The following is a 19636-nucleotide window of genomic DNA, read 5'->3' as shown; positions in this document are numbered from 1 at the left end:
AAGGCCAACCTGGGCTGCATGAGACTCATCAAACAGACTCTGAGTTGTTGATAAAGAACTTAAATTTTAAAGTTCACCAAAATTGGACTTCTCCTAGTTCCTTGGAATCAGTGTATGCACTAATACATGCGCGCACACGCGCGCACACACACTCACAGTGTAGTTTATTGGTATTTGCATGTGTCATGCCCCATCTTCTCTATCCCTTTGTGGACACTGATGAATACCTTCTTGTTTCTCTTGTGTCGCCTCAGAGGTCACTCTGTAAAAACCCGAACATTATTGTAAAAATTAATGGCCCTATAGCTCCCATGCCAATACAGGACCAGTACTCGAGCCAGGAACTAAGCCTGGAGACTTAAAAGCATACAGACAAACACAGAGACAGACAGAGAGAGACACGAACGCGGGTCATCCTTGATACAAGAATGCCAAATGCCACTTTATTGTGCTGGAGGCATATAGGAATCCTTAGCCACGCCCAGTTCTCGGGATCCTTCAGCTGCAGGTCTCATCAGGCTGCCATCAAGGCCTCGTGCTCAGAGCAGCTGCAGGCAAAGACAGTCAAGGAGCCAGGGATCTATAGCTCCCAACATCACTCCATCAACCCCTGCTCATCCTGCCCTCCTCTCCAGTAATCCACCTTCACACATCTCGCTCTGTGTTGAATGTCTGATGCACATCCTTGACAGTGGATTATTTTCACTTCCTGCAGGACAGAACAGTGGTTGTTCTATGACAATGGTTCTGTCTTTTGTATCTTGGAGAGCTGGTTGTTCAAAGTGAGTGAGGTGTTAACATTGTTTAGTGCCAATACATCTGCTGGACTCAGGAGTGACCTTTCCCATTGGGCTCCCATTGGGAACAGGCCTTATTTGACTGGGAGGCTACTTAAGCTACTTAAGCATCTCCTGTTTGACTGCTCTTTGAGATTTTGCAGAAGGGCACCCTGGGTGTCTCTTTGTCCAAGAACTTAGATATCCTCAGGCCACTGAGGCAAGAAAATCACTGTAGAATCAGTACCTCTTGAAGTCAGCATTTATTCTTAGTGTGACTTCAGAAAGGCATGTAGACTCTGTGTCTATCTTGCCTGCTCATTGCAGATAATCTCCATTAGAGAGATGTATAAAATGAAATCATGTATTTAAAAATACAGCATAAACTAGAATATGCCCCAATATTTATAGAACATTATTTAAACAAAGCCACATGTGAGCAACACAATGTTTTATTATCCATCCTAGGATTCTCCTGAGAGGGTGTTCCTCTACTGACAAGTGCCAATCTCACAGAATGACATAGTAGCTAAAACAATTACACAAGGAGCTAGGACAAACCAAATATCACTCTTCTGTCTCTGAATAATGTCGAAATCATCACAAAAATATATTCACTCAAGCATATAGTACCTGCAAATTAAATTCACAAATTCCACAAATATTGAAATAATAGTTTTTCCTGAAATCTTGTGCTCTGGTTTACAATTCTTAAAAGAGCTTGAATGACATGTTTGTTGAATTAAAATATGACAGTGATTCCTCCGTACGTATCCATATTTCATCCAAGGATTCAACTAACTGTGGGGAGAAAATATTCAGAAAACAAATCGTACCTGTGCTAAGCACATCCAGCCTTTTCTTGCCATCATCCCATGTACTATCCAATACTGTGGATATTTCTATGGCATCTACATGGAATTAGTTGCAGTAAGAAATCTAAAGATGTTGTAATGCATGCAAGAGATGTTCATCAAGCATACACCATCTTACATGAGAGATAAAGCATCCTTAGATTTCAAGACCCAGGGGTGACTCTGGAACCAGTCCTCCCATGGATGCAGAAGGTTGACAATGTAGTGTAGATGTGAATATTATCACTGGCACCCTGGCTTGAAACGTTCTCCACTTATGTAGAGTTTAACATGCAAACAAATAACAGAAGCAAAACCTTTATGATCAGTGTACTTCTTAGTAGGAACTTGGAAAGGCATGTGGACTCTGCATCTCAGTGAAGAATCTTCAGTAATAACTGCATATGTTCTTAACGGTACCATTCACATCAGTGGGATGGGAAGAAAGGTGATTAAAACATCCAACAGCAAAGTATTTTTAATGAAATTATCTGCAAATGTTTCAGGTAAGCACACTATTTAGAATATAGATGTGCCATTCTTAAGAGTCTCAAGTGGATCATTGTAGAAAAAAAAACCTGCAAAAATTTTTTTCTGTCTTTTTCTTATTCTCATCTGCTTGTTAAAGCTTGTGTGTTAATCAATGACTCTAAAGACATTCCCTGGGAAACTACAGCAACTTCAGCCAGAGAAGCAGGTAAGCTAACTACAGATCTTCACCTCTCCCTCAAGCCCCTAGCTCTATAGCAGACCACCTGCTGGGGCAGCCTCCCCTTCCTCTCTGCCCCATCTCCAGTTCCTTGCACAGATCTTCCCTCTAAACTCTCCTCCCCTACTCATTTATCCCCCAATTCCAGCAGCCACTCTGGCCAGTGAAGCAGGTAGGCTAACTGTAGGTTTTCACTCCCTCTCTTATCCAGCCCCAATCCCCTAGTCTCATGCCCATCTCTGTAGAAAACTACCAACTGCAGCCTCTCCTGACTCTCTGTCCCCATTCCAAGGGATCCTGGTGGGAAACCCTGCTTTCCTTCCTCTTGTAGACCCCCTTAGTGCCCTCCTCCTAGTCCATCCCCATTTTTACCCATCAGCTCCCAACCTAGAAATACATTTTACCTGGAACCCCAGAGGACATACCAATCAGGATCCAAGAAGAACATCCTACCAGACAGCCACCACACTCCTAAGAACTGGAGAGGGCAACAGAAATTAAGGCACAAACCCCCACCCAACAAAGACAAAACCAGATATGCACCTAGAATTACAATCTTCCCAAATACAGGTGCCTGAACTCCAGCATAAAAGCATAAGCAACAACAGACAGGACAATGTGTCTCCAGTAGAGCCCAGCAACTTTACCACAGTGTCCTTCGTATTGCAACATAGATGAGGGCACAAGAAAAAGACTTTAAAATACCCTTTAAGAATATGCTGTAAACCCTTAAAGAGGAAATTAATAACCCCCTTAAAGAAAACTATGAAAGCACAAACAGTGGAAGGAGATGAATAAAACAACTGAAGACCTGAAGCGGAAACAGAATGGATAAAGAAAAAAACTCCAAACCAAGGGAAATCTGCAAATGAAAATTTAGAAACTTGAATAGGAACTTCCCATGCATGCATCACCAACATAATACAAGAGCTGGAAGAAAGACTCTCAGATATTGAAGATGTGACAGAATAAATTTATACCCAGGTCTAAGTAAATGTTAAATCTAAAAAGAAATCCTGGCACAAAACATCCAGGAAGTCTGGGACGCTATGAAAAGAACAAATCTAAGAAAAGTAGAAATAGAGGAAGGAGAAGAAACCCAGATCATGGGCACAGGAAATTTTCAACAAATTTTCCACAAAATCATAGAAGAAAGCTTCCTTAATCTGAAGAAAGAGATGCCTATCAAGGAACAAGAAGCAAACAGAATACCAAATAGATCAGAGCAGAAAAGAAAGTCCTCTGGAAACATAATAATCAAAACACTGAATGTACAGAATAAAGAAAGAATACTAAAAGCTGCAAGGGAAAAGGATCAAGTAACGTACAAAGGTAGACCTAATAGAATATCCCAGGACTTCTCAATGGAGACTTTTAAAGCCAGCAGGGTTTGGACAGACGTTCTATAGATGCTAAGAGATCATAGATGCTAGCCCAGACTACTGTGCCCAGCAAAACTTTTCATCACCATAGATGAATAAGATATTCCATGATAAAACAAAATTTCTCCAGGAAACTCCTACAACTGATAAATACTTTCAGCAAAGTAGCTAAATACAAAATTAACTCACAAAACTCTAACCCTACTATCTACAAATGACAAATGGTCAGAGGAAAAAAAATCAGAGAATACCTTTCACAATAGCCTCCAATAATATAAAATAGCTTGGAGCCACTCTAACCAAGCAGGAGAGATTTATATGACAAAAATGTTAAGACATTAAAGAAGGAAGTTGAAAAAGATATCAGAAGATGAAAAGATCTCCCATTCTCATGGATCAGTAGAATTGAAATAGTTAAAATGGTCATCCTACTGAAATCTACAGCTTTAATGAAATTCCCACCAAAATCCCAACATAGTTCTTCACAGATCTTAAAAGGACAACTTTCAGTTTCATATAGAAACACAGAAAATTCAGCATAGCTAAGACAATCCTGAATAACAAAGGGAGATCTTACCATTCCCAGTTTCAAGTTGTACTACAGAGATATCATAATAATAAAACAGCATAGAATTGACACAAAAACAGACATGTAGATCAATAGAAACAAACTGGAGACCCAGACATAAAACCACACACTTCTAGACACCTGATTTCTGATAAAGAAGACAGGAATACACACTGGAAAAAAGCATCTTCAATAAATGGTGCTGGTCAGACTGGATGGTTACAAGTAGAAGAATACAAATAAATCCATACATATCACCCTGCACAAAACTTAACTCAAAGTGGATCAAAAACCTTAACATAAAACCAGATACACTGAACCTGGTACAAGAGAAAGTGGGAAATAGCTTTGAACTCATCAGCACAGAAAAGACTTTTTATTGTTAGTGCAGGCACTAAGATCAACAATTAATAAATGGTATCTCATTAAACTGAAAAACTTCTGTATGGCAAAGGACTCTGTTCAGACAAACTGAAGCCTACAGAATGAGAAAAGGTTTTTACCAACTTCACATACACTGGAGGCCTAATTTACAATATATTTCCAGTGTGTGTGTGTTTGTGTATGTGTATAAACCTTCAAAAAACTAGATATCAAGAAAACAAATAACTGAATTTAAAAGTGGGATACAGATCTAAACAGAAAATTCTCAAAAGAAGAAGCTCAAATGGCTGAGAAATACTACAAAAATGTTCAACATCCTTAGTCATTGGGGATATGCAAATCAAAACTGCTTTGTGATCTTCTTACACCCGTCAGAATGGCTAAGATCAATTTTTTAAAAGTGACAGCTCATGCTGGTGAGGATGTGGAGCAATGGGAACACTCCTCCATTGCTGGTAGGAGTGCAAACTTGTACAGCCACTAAGAAAATCAATGTGGGGATTGCTCAGGAAGATGGGACTCAAGCTTCCAAGCTATACTACTCTTGGGCATCTACCCAAAGTACTCTACATCCTACCGCAGACATAACTTGCTCAGTCATGTTCAATGATGCTCTATTCATAATAGCCAGAAATTAGAAATGAACTGGATGTCCCTCGGTAGATGAATGGATAAAGAAAATGTGGTACACACAACGGAGTATTATTTGGCTGTTTAAAAAAATGAAATCATGAAATTAGGAGGTAAATGTGTGGAAGTAAAAAAGAATCATCCTAAGCAAGGTATTCCAGACCCAGAAAGAGAAATATGATCTGTGTTCACTTAATGTATGGATAGTAACGGCTCAGTCAATGAAGCCCAAGCTATAATTCATAGAACTGCAGAGGTTAGGTATAGAGTAAGCGACTAGCAGGAATAGACCTTGTTAGGAAAGGGAAATAGAAGAGGTAGCTATGGATCCGGATTGGGGAGTGGGACAGCAAGATCAAGAGGGAAGGGTAAGGAGAGAGGAGGACAAGAGAGGGAATATGGAGAAAGATAGCTAAAATTAAGAGGCACCTGAGGGTTAAAATGATAAACTAGCACAGTGGAAGCTTTTTAAAATATATATGTAAATGAAGGCTATCTAACTGAAATTGCCAAATAACTGGAGAGAGAGAGAGCCCCAACTGAACATCTCCTGTCACCAAATAAAGCTTCCATTGCCAGAATTGGGTTCCATCTAATTGACTTGTTGGCCAAGGAGTCCTATGGCAATCCCCCAACAACCCAAGCTGTTGCCAAGACAATAGGTTTCTCTCTACAAACTGACAGCTTCATTGCTGAAAAAAAAAAAAACCTATACAACCCATTAAACATGGAGGAGTCATGTTGGCTCCTAAATAGAGCCTTCATCCCTATGTTCTAGTGTCTTTTGTACAGGAAGGTACTCTGCACACTAGCATAAGAGAACTGTAAACACCAGCCCAGCCACAGCCCCTTGGATCGACAGTGGTGTCCTGCCTGCAAGATATGCAATGGTGGTGCAAATCTTGTGCAATAACAAGCCAATATCTGATTTGATCTAAAGCCTGCTCCACAAGGTCAAATCTATACCCGACCCTGCTTGGGTGATCAAGCACCTAAGACTGCATAGCACAGACCTACTACAACTAAACCAAATACTACTGTTCAAAAAAGAAAAAAAAGAGCTGGGTGCTGTGGGTGCATACCTTTAATCACAGCACTTCTCAGGCAGAGGCCAGAAGATCTCTCAGATTGAGGCCACCCTGGACTACACAGTGAAGTTCCAGGACAGCCAGAGCTACACAGAGAAGCCCTATCTCAAATAACAATGACCACGATAAAACAGTAGAACGATTCCTAATGATGTTCTCCTATACTTGTAGATCAGTGCCCTGCTCAGCCATCATCAGAGAAGCTGCCTCCTACAAATACCAAGACCCACAGCTGCAGATGGGTTTTTTCTTACTCTTTATCCTTTTGGCTCTTTGGGGGTCTACAACCCAATTCCCAAATAAATACACAGAGGGTTTTTCTTACTTATGAATGGCTGGCCTTAGCTTGACTCATTTCTAGTCAGATTTTCTTAAATTAATCTGTCTACCTTATGCCTCTGGACTTTTACCTTTTTATATTTCTATATATCTTTATTACTTTTTATTCTGTGTTTGGCTGTGTGGTTTGCTGACTGGTCCCTCGCATTCTCCTCTCCTCCTCTTCTTATCCCTCAATCCCTCTTCTGTCTTCTCCTTCTATCGTACTCTCTGCCTCGCAGCCCCACCTATCCTTTCTCCTGCCTTGCTATTGGCCCTTCAGTTCTTTATTAGACCAATTAGGTGTTTTAGACAAGCAAAGTAACACAGCTTCACAAACTTAAACAAATGCAACATGAAAGAATGCAACACATCTTGGCATCATTAAACAATTATTCCACGGCATAAACAAATATAACACATCTTTAATATTCCACAACACACAGCAGCTGTGCAGAGAATGAGAGGCCTTGAAACACTCAGTGCTAAAAGGGACGTCCCCCTAAAATTCCTCTTGCCCTCAGGGCTCAGGAGACCCAGTGGAAGAGGAGGTGGAAAGGGTGTAAGAGCCTGAGGGGACGAAGGGCACTAAGAAAACGAGGTTCTCTAAATCGACATGAGCAAAGCTCACATGAACTCAGAGGCTGAAGCAGCATGCACAGGGCCTGCCAAGGTCTGCACTGGGTCATTTTCATATACAGTATGGCTTCCAGTTTAATGTGTTTATGAGATGCCTGAGTGTGGGAACAAGTAGGTATCTGTTTCTTGTGCCTTCTCTTGGGCTTTTATTCCCTCTGTTTATTTTGTCCCATTCCAAGGTGTTACTTTTTGTTTTATCTTATTTATTTTATTAAAAATGAGCGCATCACATTTTTGCATTACTAAAGCAAATATTTTACAGCATAAACAAATGTAACACATCTTAAAATAATATTCCACAACACCCCAGTCCTCTGCAAGAGAATCAAATGCTCTTAATCGCTCTGCCATCTTTCCAGATCCTGAGGTCGTTGTTGATTTTAATCTGCTCTTCAAGTCTCGAATTTCTCTCTTTTTTTTCCTTGCCTTTTTTAGGTCTGCCCTAACATCTTTATGAACTTCTAATCCTCTTGGAATTATGGGCATGTGCCATAGATGTATATGGAGCTGCATTGCATTTTTAAAATTCTTCTCCTTATGGTAAAGACTTCTTATATTTGATCTTTCTCCCCACTAAACTGTTACATCCTCCAGCAAATTTGTTCCTTCTAAACTTGTAATTCTTTTTGCAACGACGTATTTTCTTTGATGGACGTCTCTTCCATAGTGTGTTTTTGTTGCTGGATGTTTGATTGGAGCACCAGATAAGGTCATTTAAATGAGAGGGGAGAAATAAGGCTCCCTTTGAAGCAGTTAACATGGAGACGTCAGTCTGCCTGCCACTCTCTCTGGTGTATGTCAGGTGCCCCGACACTGCTTTCTCCGTACCTCAATGCTACATGCAGTACAGTACACTTAGCAGACCTCCTCGGCTTCCCCCTGCCTTCATGAAAGCCTGGGAACCAGGTAGACCTGTCAGGGTGGGCGATGATTCCCCAGGGGCTCCTTTTTCTATGAATGTCCATCATGGTTCACCTTTTGATTCTGTGTTAGTCTCTAAGCTGTCGTCATCAGCTTCTAGAAGAGCAGATTTTCCCTGGTCTCTCTCCTGGGAGTCAGCTAACCCTAATACTTTGCTTTCATCCACATTCTTATGGACCCCAAACATTGTTTTGTTCCAAAGACCTAAATGAATATATTGGGGGATGGCAAGAAAGCAACAGCCATATTCAAATAGACAGATGCTAGAAATGTCTCTGCATTTGTAGAAGGCTTAGAAGCATTTTTCTATTTGCTGTTTAATAACAAAACACATTTGCGTTTCCCCAAAAGGATCTTCAAGGTTTATCAAAGTGAGTATGTTGCATATTTTCCTTTCTTCCTTCTTCCATTTCTTTGTTCTTTTTCTCCCTCCTTCTCTTCTCTTTTCTTTGTTACATTTGAGACAAGATCCTTTACATTTTTTTACATTTTTACATTTATGACCAGGCCCAGCCTGGTCATAAACTCCCAGATTCTTCTTTGTCAGCCTCCTGAGCACTGGGATTCCAGGTGTGTGCTGCCATGGCCAGTTCTTCCTGTGGCTGCTCTCTGACCTCCTGATGGAATAAATGATACCAGCATCACTGGAGGCACAGAATACCACCACCATTCCTGAAAGGAACCCATAGCTCCATTTCTCTCTTTCTATGAATTTCTGTTTTCTTCTCTTTTCCATGGACCACTGAGAAACTGAGCTTCCTGGGAAAGATCGGTTACAGTGAAATTCTCGACTGATTCTTTTTGGTGAATTCCAGTTCACGGGGAGCTTTGCCGGGTTTCCCCAGTTGCTGTGAAAAGTTATTAATGACACGGCCATTGGAGATGCTCTTTGTAGTTAGTTGCTGTGATGACTCCAGCAGGTGGTGCCAAAGTATAGTTAATAGATGTCAGGATGCGTTTTGACGATGAATACATTTTAAAATGTAGTGGGGGTTTGGCAGCATTTTGCATCTTTCTTCCTTTCTTTTGCTTCGTGTGTGTGTGTGTGTGTGTGTGTGTGTGTGTGTGTGTACATGCTAGCATGTGTATGTGCAGGCTCAGTGGCCTGAGGACAATCTCAAGCATCTTTAACCATCCATCTTACTTGAGACAGGATGTCTTCCTCATTGCTAGCTCAGTCTAGCAAGCCCAAGAGCTCTGGAGAACCCCATTTCTGCCTCCAGTGTCACCAGAGAAGCACTGTGATCCCAGGCCTGTGTCTACACTTTTTGTGACTTTGGGGGATCTGAATTCAGGTCTGCTCACGTGTGTGTTAAGTTCTTTACCCACTGAGCCATTCCCCAAGCTGAGCACTTGGAGTCTTTTGAATTGAGTACTAGTCAAAGCTTTGGATAGTCCATCCTTGGATAACTTTAGCTCCTGGACCACTGCTAACAGTCACCAACATTTCTCTCATCCCAGTACATGAATGACCCCTCCCAAGACCTCTTGAGTTCCTTGACTCTCTATCCTCCAGTCAACTCTTCAAGGCTTCCCTGGACAGACTGATACCACATTAAACTGATCACTGCTAATGGCCAGTTTCCTGCCTTCTCCCCTGGTCCATTTTCTCAGCTCCATCCAGGTCACTCGCAAGATGGTGCAGATGTCAAGGCTGCTACTGTCCCTCACTCTACTGAGAGATTTCATGAATAAAAGAGAAGCAATTGGAAGATGACATTCACACACCCTTACCCTCACACATGGTACACCTCCTATCTACCCACCCGTCTGTATTTGTGGCTGCATTCCGATCTTTCCTCCTCGTCTCTGCACCTGGTGAAAGCCCATCCCTTCTCACTGATCCCAGGTCATCAGCTCCACAAGTCCCCCACTTCCCTATCAGTTTCTGTTTTCTTCAGAGGCTGTACATTCGCCCCACATAAACTTCTGGGTTTTTCGTTTGTTTTTGTTTTTTGTTTTTGACCCAGAACTCCTTGGAACTCCTGTTTTCTTGCGCTCCACATTGCCCGTCCAGGCCTCACCCCAGGTCTTTGTTTACAGCTGAATGTACTGAAAGAGTGCTCCTGGCGCAGGACACCAAGTTCTTTTCTGTGAGTTGTTCTCCTTTAGATGCCTGCTGTGTTGCCTTCCCCCCAAGCGTCCATCGAATCTGTTCTTGCTACAGTCAAGGCTTGCTGAACCAGTGGGACAGTTCTAAATCTGCATTGTGCTTAGTCTCTTACCATGTCCTCTTTCTCGAAGCACTCCCTTCCCATGTTCCTCTCTCCTTTCCCATGTCCCTCCACCCCTTTCCCATGTTCCTCTACCCCCTTCCCATGACCCTCCACCCCCTTCCCATGACCCTCCACCCCCTTCCCATGACCCTTCACCCCCTTCCCATGACCCTCCACCCCCTTCCCATGTCTCTCCACTCCCTTCCCAAGTTCCTCTTGACTTCCAGGACACTCACTGGCTGTTCTGTGTTGGGTGGCCCCACACTCAGTAGCCAATAACATTTCCAGCTGAGAGTATTCTTGCTTCTGTCTCAAGTTTATTCTTGGCCAGTTCATGCATTTGATGGGAGAGACTATTCACACGCCACGGCTTCCTGCTGCGTATGCCACTGTACACATCCTACCCAGGCTCCTCTTGGCTTCTTCATGAGCATCTCAATAGACTATCTCTCTCGGACAGCTCCCTGCTTCTCCTAAAGGCTTTTCTCTCACAACACATATGTGATGCTTCCTGTGGTTCAGGACCAAAACCTTGACGCTGTCTTTGATCTCTCTCTCATTTTCCCTTCCCTGTGTGGTGGCCAAAGGAAAATCTCAGATGCCCCGAGTACCATTCTCTTTTTTTTTTCTTTCTTTTTTTTTTTTTGAGAGGAAGCTTCCCATTGGCCTGTTACTGACAGAGTGGGCTACACTGCCTGATGCGTATGCCCAGAAATCTTCCTGTCTCTGCTTCTCTCCTGCTGGAATTAGAAGCATTTGCTACCACTCTCTAGACCTCTTGATTTCTTTTTTTAATTTTAAAATGTGGATTCTGTGGGATGATACTCGGGACAAACTCTTTACCAACAGAGCTATTAGCCCAGCCTTTTATCTCTTCCGTTGACTGTCTAGCTTTAGCTTTAGTAAATCTGGCCAGGGCTTTTCCCAAAGTGTATTCACACATAATGAATATTTTTAACCACCCCCATCCTCTAATCCTTGTCCAGGTCACCACCTTTTCTGTCCTGGACAATCACACAAACCTCCCAGTTCATCTACCAGCTCTGCCTTGTTTCCTTCCATCTTTTCTGAATAAGGCACCCAGAGTGATCTTATTAAAATCTCCCGAATGCCAGAGTCTTCCAGGTAAAGCTGGGCTGGTTCCAGTGTCCTATGTGGCCATGCATGCCCAGCCCTCTGCTTTCAGGCTTTGCTTGGATAGCTTCCATGCTCACCGACTTGCTCTAGGCATCATGTCCCTTGCTATTCCTTCCTTGTATCGGGCCCAAGTCTCACTTCAGGGTTGATGTGCCCAGATGGCTTCATGGACGATTCTTCCTTCTCCTTTGGAGCGGGGTGTTCTTCTGAGACCATCTGGGAAAGCCACTATCTCGCAACTGCTGCCAGCCTCAGAGCCACTACCACCATTGCCCATCCGCTTACTTCTACCGTGTTCCTGCAGGCTTCACATCTCTCCATAGGGGTTGGCACTGCCTCATTGCCTGTCTCTCTCCAACTAGAGGACAGGATCCATACAAACAGTGACCAGTGTCTGTTTAGTTTGTGGCTGCATGCCAAGGCCGACAAGAGCAGCCACACAACATTGCCCCTCGTGCAAACCTGTTAAGTGAATGAATTAATGGATGCTTCTTCTGTGTTGAATTAGCAGTTGGATCCAGGAGTCTTCCTAGCATACACAAACATCTCCCATCACTGCTGTCATGACACACAGAGCCTTGCCTTTCTGAAGAACGACACAGGCAGACCTCCAAGTCCTTGGTCAATAGTTTATTGAAAGAGAAGATTAAAACTCAGACTAAACCAACTCATATGCTCCGGTCAATCATTCACCAACATATGTGCTGCCAACGAGTTCCTTCCCTCCAGCCAATTTTCTATCTGAATGTACAACTCCTAATGGCTTAAATTCTTCAACACTGAAAATGAAAGATGTGTTTTATAAAATGCCACCCGGAGACAGAACAAAACTTCTCATGCTCAAAATCATCGATGAATTTAAATTCTCCTCAGCCTAGCCCTGATCTTAGACACCTGGAAAATGGATGGCTGTAATTTTCATTTTCAGTCATGCTGGATTTCTTCTATGGCTGTGCTTGTGTCTTTAAACCCTGAGATACTTGCATCCATCTTAATAAAAATTAAAAAAAAAAAGAGAAGGCTTGCGTTCTCCATTCTCCAAATGTCTTGTGTTTCAGCAGTGACAAGGTTTATTAAGCCATCGCTCCACTGTCTGTCAGGTGAAATAGCATGTCAGATTAGTTGCCTCATGCAAGTGAGATCACACCACATTCTCTCTTGTGGCAAATATGTTTAAAATGCTTAGCATTCAGGAAGGATAGTATAGGAAAAAAAAAAGAAAACATATTCATTCCTGCATAGAGATATGGTGGGCCTAAGGAAATTGTTTTGAGACATGGTCATCCTTTTTTTTTCTAGTATCCAGCCTTAAAAGTAGCCCCCCCGTTAAGCTAAACTGATTAAAGAGTGAATCTGGCTTTTTAAAGAAAAAGCCGGCCAACTCTTTGTTTATATAACTTGTTCTTGACTAGCTGGTCTTTTGTGCAATAAACGTTTATTGAGCATGCATTGTGTGCTGGCCACTGTGGGGGGTCTTAGGGATGAAGAAAATATAGAGATTAAAACAGTAAAACTTGACTTAATTTATAGGTGCCCGGGATCTATTTAAAGAGGAGAGAGCAAGGCAAAGGGGAATGAAAAACGCAGAGTATTGGAGCCTTGGAAGAAAGAGAGACATTGCACTCTTGAGAGGCTGTGTGAACAGTCCATGGAGAAGGTAGCATTTGAGTGGAACCGTAGCCAATGCGTAGGAGTCTTCCCAAGATAGAAACTGGAGGAAATAAAATTCCCTAGGATCATCTGTGTTATGGCCTCCTCTTTCCCTATCCTTCTTATATCTTCCTCAGATTCTGAGTTTTCTATTCGTGGAAACTTCCTCATTGCAAAGTTGTTCAACTCTTCACTCTTCAGGGAGCTTTGGGTACCTTCTTCCTTCTTCATAAAGGATGCTTTCCTCTTATAACATCCAAGTTAGAAGAGACTATGACTGTCCAGGAGTAGACAGCTCTTCATTCTGGCCACTCATTAAATCCTCCGGGGAGAAAATAAAATGTAGATGCTCAGGCTTATCCTCAGGATAAGTGAATTAGCATTCCTAGCAGTGCAGTATTTCTAGAATGTTCTCTCGGTGATTCTAATACACAAGTAGCACTGAGAGCTGTAAACTGTATTTTAGTAAGGTCAAAAGAAGAGGCTCTGGGCCTTTGGAAGATAAGCCTGTCACATAAGTTGGGTCTCCTAAGGGTCCAGCGACCATATGAAAATGCTGGATAGGTAGAGAGAGTGATGTTGCTGACCTCTCTGACACAGACACAGGACAAAGGCAGCTCCGATATCTCTACCCAGCAGCCAAAGGCATGAACGGAGTACTGGGGAAAGCACAGGGGCTGAAAGAAATAATAAGCTCTTATTTTATCTGCTACAATTAATTAAGAAGAAAAGGAAGTGCTTGATGTGTCACAGGAACCACAGGCTCGTTCTGGAGTCGTGCAACATAGTATACTGTTATTCATGCTACATAGCACATCTATACATAACAGTACCACACACGGAATGATGGGGCTGATACCATCCATAATTATGAAATACATTTTACAGTTATAACATATGCACATACATACAAGAATATTAAATAGTCATAAGGTTCACCGATCACCTCATTCTGAGGGGTGGCATTCATACGTGTAAAACAATTTCCATTCATTCTGACGAAAAGAACTCCTAAAGGAGCCAGCCCTGCTCTCTTGTAACTTCAGTCTGCAATATAGAAGAGGACTTGGGCTAACTAGCTTTCTAAGTTATAGTTTAATAACTTTTTAAAAGAGTTATTGTTTTAAATTTATGTGTATCTGTGTGTAGTATAAGTGCATGCCGTGCCTACAGAGGCTGGAGAGGCCATCAGGTCCCCGGGAACTAAAGTTAAGAGGTTGTGAGCAGCCACACTGAACCCGGGTCCTCTGCAAGAGCAGTAAGTACTCTTAGCTGCTGAGCCCTCTCTCTAGCAATTTTAAATCACTTTTTAATAATAAGCTAATAGTGAACTATAAGTGTTCTGCTACAGTGCCGTCTTCATTTATCTCAGCAAGTGTTTGCTGCCTGGTTGGTTGGCTATGGCGTGGTTTGCTGCGTGAGCAAACAATATTGGCAGTGTTCCCTTGCCAAAGAATAGACTGTGGCCTCTGTAGAGACAGCTTCAGCTTTGTTCTCATATATAGCTCTCTCTCTCTCTCTCTCTCTCTCTCTCTCTCTCTCTCTCTCTCTCTCTCTCTCTCTCTCTCTCACACACACACACAGACATAATATGAGATGGTTTGGAACCTAATGATAAAGATGTTAAGCTCTAGAACTTTCTCATGTCCTCATATGCATTCTTTGACTTCTATCATGGTGGCTAGCATTTTGTCAGCACACCAGGCCACATGGTCACAAGCAACTCCCCAGAGCTCCTTGTCACATTCCTCCCTAAACCACCCTCACAATGTCTCAGAAAAATGTCACCAGCTTCCCTGCACATGCAGAATTGATTCCTGAAATCAGTAGTTCCTAAGTCTGACTGCAAATTAGAATCATCTGAGGAACCTTTACAATTCCCCAAACCCAGAATGTTCTAGATACCAATTAAATCAGAGTCTCTCGAGGTATAGTGGGGCAGCAGTCTTTGAAGACTCACCTGAGGATGCCAAGAGATAAGGCAGTTCTCTCAGGCCCTAAACTAAGGAGCTGAGTGTTGGACAGACTGAAGTCCACGTCCCACACACATGACCCCTGACCTCTGGCTCCTCACAGCAGATGGTGGGGAAATGAGGAAGTGTGCCCAACAAAGGTTAAAAGAGTGTGCAAGCAGGCACACCTATAAAGATACATCTCTACATGTAAAACTTTCACATTTTTATCTTATTTAATTTTTTTAACTACATGTATGTTTATGTTCGTATGTGGGAACATGCACTTGAGTGTTCATGCCTGTGGAAGTCAGAAGCTGGATCCCAGGGAGCTGGAGGTTGTAGATACCTCTTCCAGATGCTGGGAACTGAACTAGGTCCTCTACAAGGGCAGTACATGCTTTTAACCACTGAGCTTCTCCCCAGGCCACATACACATATCTTTATTGGCTATAATAATAAAATTGGTGTCATCATGCTTGCCTGTGATCCTAAGAATTGGGAGGTGAAGACAGGAGGATCACCCTTGTCTACATAATAACTTTGAGGCCAGATTGGTTTACAGAAAAAACTAAAGGATATAAAAAAAAAAGTCTTGTTAAAAACACACAGATGTGGAAGCACACATCTGTAATCCCAGTAATCCCAGAATTCAGGAACTTGAGGCCGGAGGATTACTATAAATTCAAGGCCACCCTGGCCTTTGTTGTCAGTACTAATCCATTGCTGCAAGACTCTATCTCAAATATACATACATACCCACATACATGCATACACACACGAGAGAGAGAGAGAGAGAGAGAGAGAGAGAGAGAGAGAGAGAGAGAGAGAGCTGTAAGGTGAATTCATAAAGATCTCTAAGCCTTTAGCCACTACTAACCTACAAGGCTACAAGGTGGGTTCTCTACTCAGGGAACTAATCTTCAAAGGGAGATATATGCTCCAGATATGAAATCTTTCCAACAGGCTCGTGTGTCTGAACACCTGGACGCCTGGTGGTAGTCCTCTTTGGAAAGGTTGTGGAACCTTTAAGAGGCGGAAATATATCACTGGGGTAGGCTTTGAGAGTTTCTAGCCTTGCCCCACTTCCAGTTCACTATCTGTGCTTCACGTTCAAGGTTGAAGATGCTTCCTGTTCCTACCACTCGCTGCCAGGCCTCCCTATCATTGTGGATGCTCTCTGGGGGACCTATGTCAAGATAACTTCTCTCTTCCTTGAGTTGGTTTTGGTCATGCTGCTTTGACACATCAACAGGAAAACAACTAATACACTTCTCAGAACAGGTGAGAACAGTTCTTCACCTTGCCCTCCCCAGAGACATCTACGCCATGTCTACCTGTTCTTACCACACAGCTTCATAAACTACTGGCTTTGCCACTTGCATGGCCCTGCAGTGTCTCTTTAGATAGATTCAAGTCTCCTCTGTGACAGAAATAACGATTCTTTCACAATCTGGGTAAGAAACAAATGGAAATGTTTTTCTTACCTTTCTTCTTCTTTCCTTTTGAAATTATTTTTTTTTTCAAAATAAAAGAGGGGAAAATATATAATGAAGGCAAAAGAAGTCTTTTTCTCATAAAGATATAAAGTGAGGTGCACTTGAATACTATATATAACTATTATTCCATGTACTGTCATTAGAATCCAAATAAGCCTACTGTGTTGTTTTGTTGGATCCTATGGTATTTCCTCCCAGTTTTCAAAGAAACGGTAGGTTTTCTTTTTTTATTTTATTTTACTGAGCTCTACATTTTTCTCTGCTCCCTTTGCTGCATCTCCCTTCCCCTTCAACCCTCTCCCATTGTCCCCATGCTCCCAAGTTACTCAGGAGATCTTGTCTTTTTCTACTTCCCATGTAGATTAGATCCATGTATATCTCTCTTAAGGTCCTCATTATTGTCTAGGTTCTCTGGTATTGTGATTTGTAGGCTGGGTTTCCTTGCTCTATGTTTAAAAACCACTTACGAGTGAGTACATATGATAATTGTCTTCCTGAGTCTGGGTTACCTCACTCAAATTGGTAGGTTTTCAAAGGACTTCGCAGGCTTCCCTTTATAGACATTTAGTTCCTGTTTATCCGATTAAAGAAAATAATTAACTATGACCCTCACCATCCACATATAAACACGCAGATGCACAGTAGCCTCAAGTAATTAGATTTATTTTTATAGATTAAGGGATCTAAAAGTTATGTGAGACAAGATGAAATGGTAAGCATACTGACTCTTACAACAAAAACAGGGTCACACCTGGCCCTGGACTTGGTGGCAGACTCCTTGGTATCTTGATGTGCAGTATTCAGCGGGGACATTAAGAGCTAAGAAGTGTCACTCAGGGAGGAATTGCTATCCATAGCATTTGTTCAACTTCCCCAGAAATCAGATCAAAATTTATGGAGGCAACTGGGAATGGCCGTCCTTCAGCATTCCTGGAAAGCTTGACCATCAAAGAGTCTCACATGCCCAGGAGTGCACAGTGCTCACTGCCTGCTGATCACTGTCCCTGCCAAGTGTGATTTTCTTGCTGGCATGAACGGTGACAACTAAGTGACTTTGATAGCAAGCTTGGCATCGAGGGCTGGAGAAGGCCAAGGAGCTGTGCATGCTTGTGATCTTGGTTGCTGTCATTGTTGGTTTGGTTGGTTTTGTTTGATTTGATTTGGTTTCCCTCTACTCCTGGAAGGAAGAAATACTAAGTCTGAAAAAAACTAGGTGGTAATGGATGAGGAGAAATGGTGATAATGGCTCACCCTCCCACTGGTGTGGCCTAGAGGCTCGTAGGTCTCTGATCTTGTCTCAGCAAAAATAAGGCACTTAACATTCGCAGCAGATTAGCTTGTGAATTCAATGCCTGAGTGTTTCCGTGACACTCTTTCTAATTACCCATGTTTTTTTTTCCTCGAGGGACCTCTAGGGGCCAATCCAGCCATAGGGAGGACAAGCCAACCTTCTCACTCCAAAAAATCATGCCCCTTATTGTATGTGGGGTTCGTAGTTGAATACACTTCCTAAGAACCATCCTCCAAGGAAAATGGGGTTCTCGGATTGACTGCATAATTAAATATGAAAGGAGAAAATCAAAAGGAACTAGCCATGGCTTAAAAAAGGAGAGCAGCATCCTGCTTGAGGCAAACTCCTCCCCTTCGGACATATGACACAGATGATCCTTCAGGACATAAAAACACATCCCAGCCAACTAAACGGACCTCAGATTCACATCCCAACAACAGCACAAGGAAAGCTGGGGTCCGCCACACTAGCCTACATTCCAGTGACTAGCAGGGCAGAGGTAGTGTGCTTAAGTTCCTTCTCACACTGGGGGGTTGGAGGGGTTCCAAGTACTTTACAGACCTCATTCTGGGTGACACAATCATCCCAATGTTCCAAGTGAGTAAATCAAAGTTTCAAGAAGCATCGACTCTCATACTCAGCAAAACACTTTGGTTCCAGGTCTGCCCACTTCCAGGTCTTGTTTGTGGCACTGTAAACCAGGCTGCTTGGTCCTCATCAACAGGTGGTGAGGCTTAGAGTCAATGTAAGAAATATTCCCCTGAGGTTTATAGCCTGGTTCCACTTCCTGCCACATGCCTGATTCCTATTCGAGGAAGATAAAGAAGAAAAAAGTCCCAACAAGATGCTCCCACGGCCTCGGGTTGTTCCTACCGCCATGCCTGTTCCATAGGTGGGCTACATCCTCTAGTGTGAGCCAAAATAGACGCTTCTTTCTTTAAGTTGCTTCTTTCAAGTGCTTGATGACAACAATAAGAAATATCACTTAATGGGAAGAGTTCAAAACAGACTGATTCTCATGGTGGGCACAATATGTTTAAATAGTATTTATTGGGTCAATAGATTCTCTCGAATGCCAAATATGGTTTACACACTAGCAACACGGGATATTAAGCAGCGTATCTGGCCCCCATCTTAGTAAACACAGAGTGGAAGTCTTCATGCAGCGATGGACATTTCAACTAGCTGCAGAGACATTCTGTCCAAAGAAGCAAGCAATACACTCAAAGCATCGATTTCTTAAAAAAGAGACACGTGTGTAGCAAAAATCACCAATATTTGTGTGATATTAATGAAGGGATGACTTAGTTTTAGGATCAAAGATTTTAGCATGCCTTGAATTCCTATTCAAAGAGGCAACTCTAGATAGCAGTGCAAGATGATCCTTGAATCCAGGAGCGAGCCCCTCACCCAAGATGAACCCAGCATGGCCATTGGCCATTTCTAGGTGTTATTTTCAACTCTATTTCTGGGATTTTAAAAAATACCCTGACAAAACCAACTTAAAGGAGAAGCAGCTTAATTTGGCTTCAAGTTCCATAGGGAGAGTGCATGGTGGTGAGGAAAGCATGATGGTTGAGCAGGAAGCTGGCTGGTCACTCTGTATCTGTGCTGAGAGTACA

The sequence above is a fragment of the Microtus pennsylvanicus genome, chromosome 4 (assembly GCF_037038515.1).
Source record: "Microtus pennsylvanicus isolate mMicPen1 chromosome 4, mMicPen1.hap1, whole genome shotgun sequence".
Taxonomy (NCBI): domain Eukaryota; kingdom Metazoa; phylum Chordata; class Mammalia; order Rodentia; family Cricetidae; genus Microtus; species Microtus pennsylvanicus.
Note: the sequence above shows the minus strand (reverse complement) of the source record.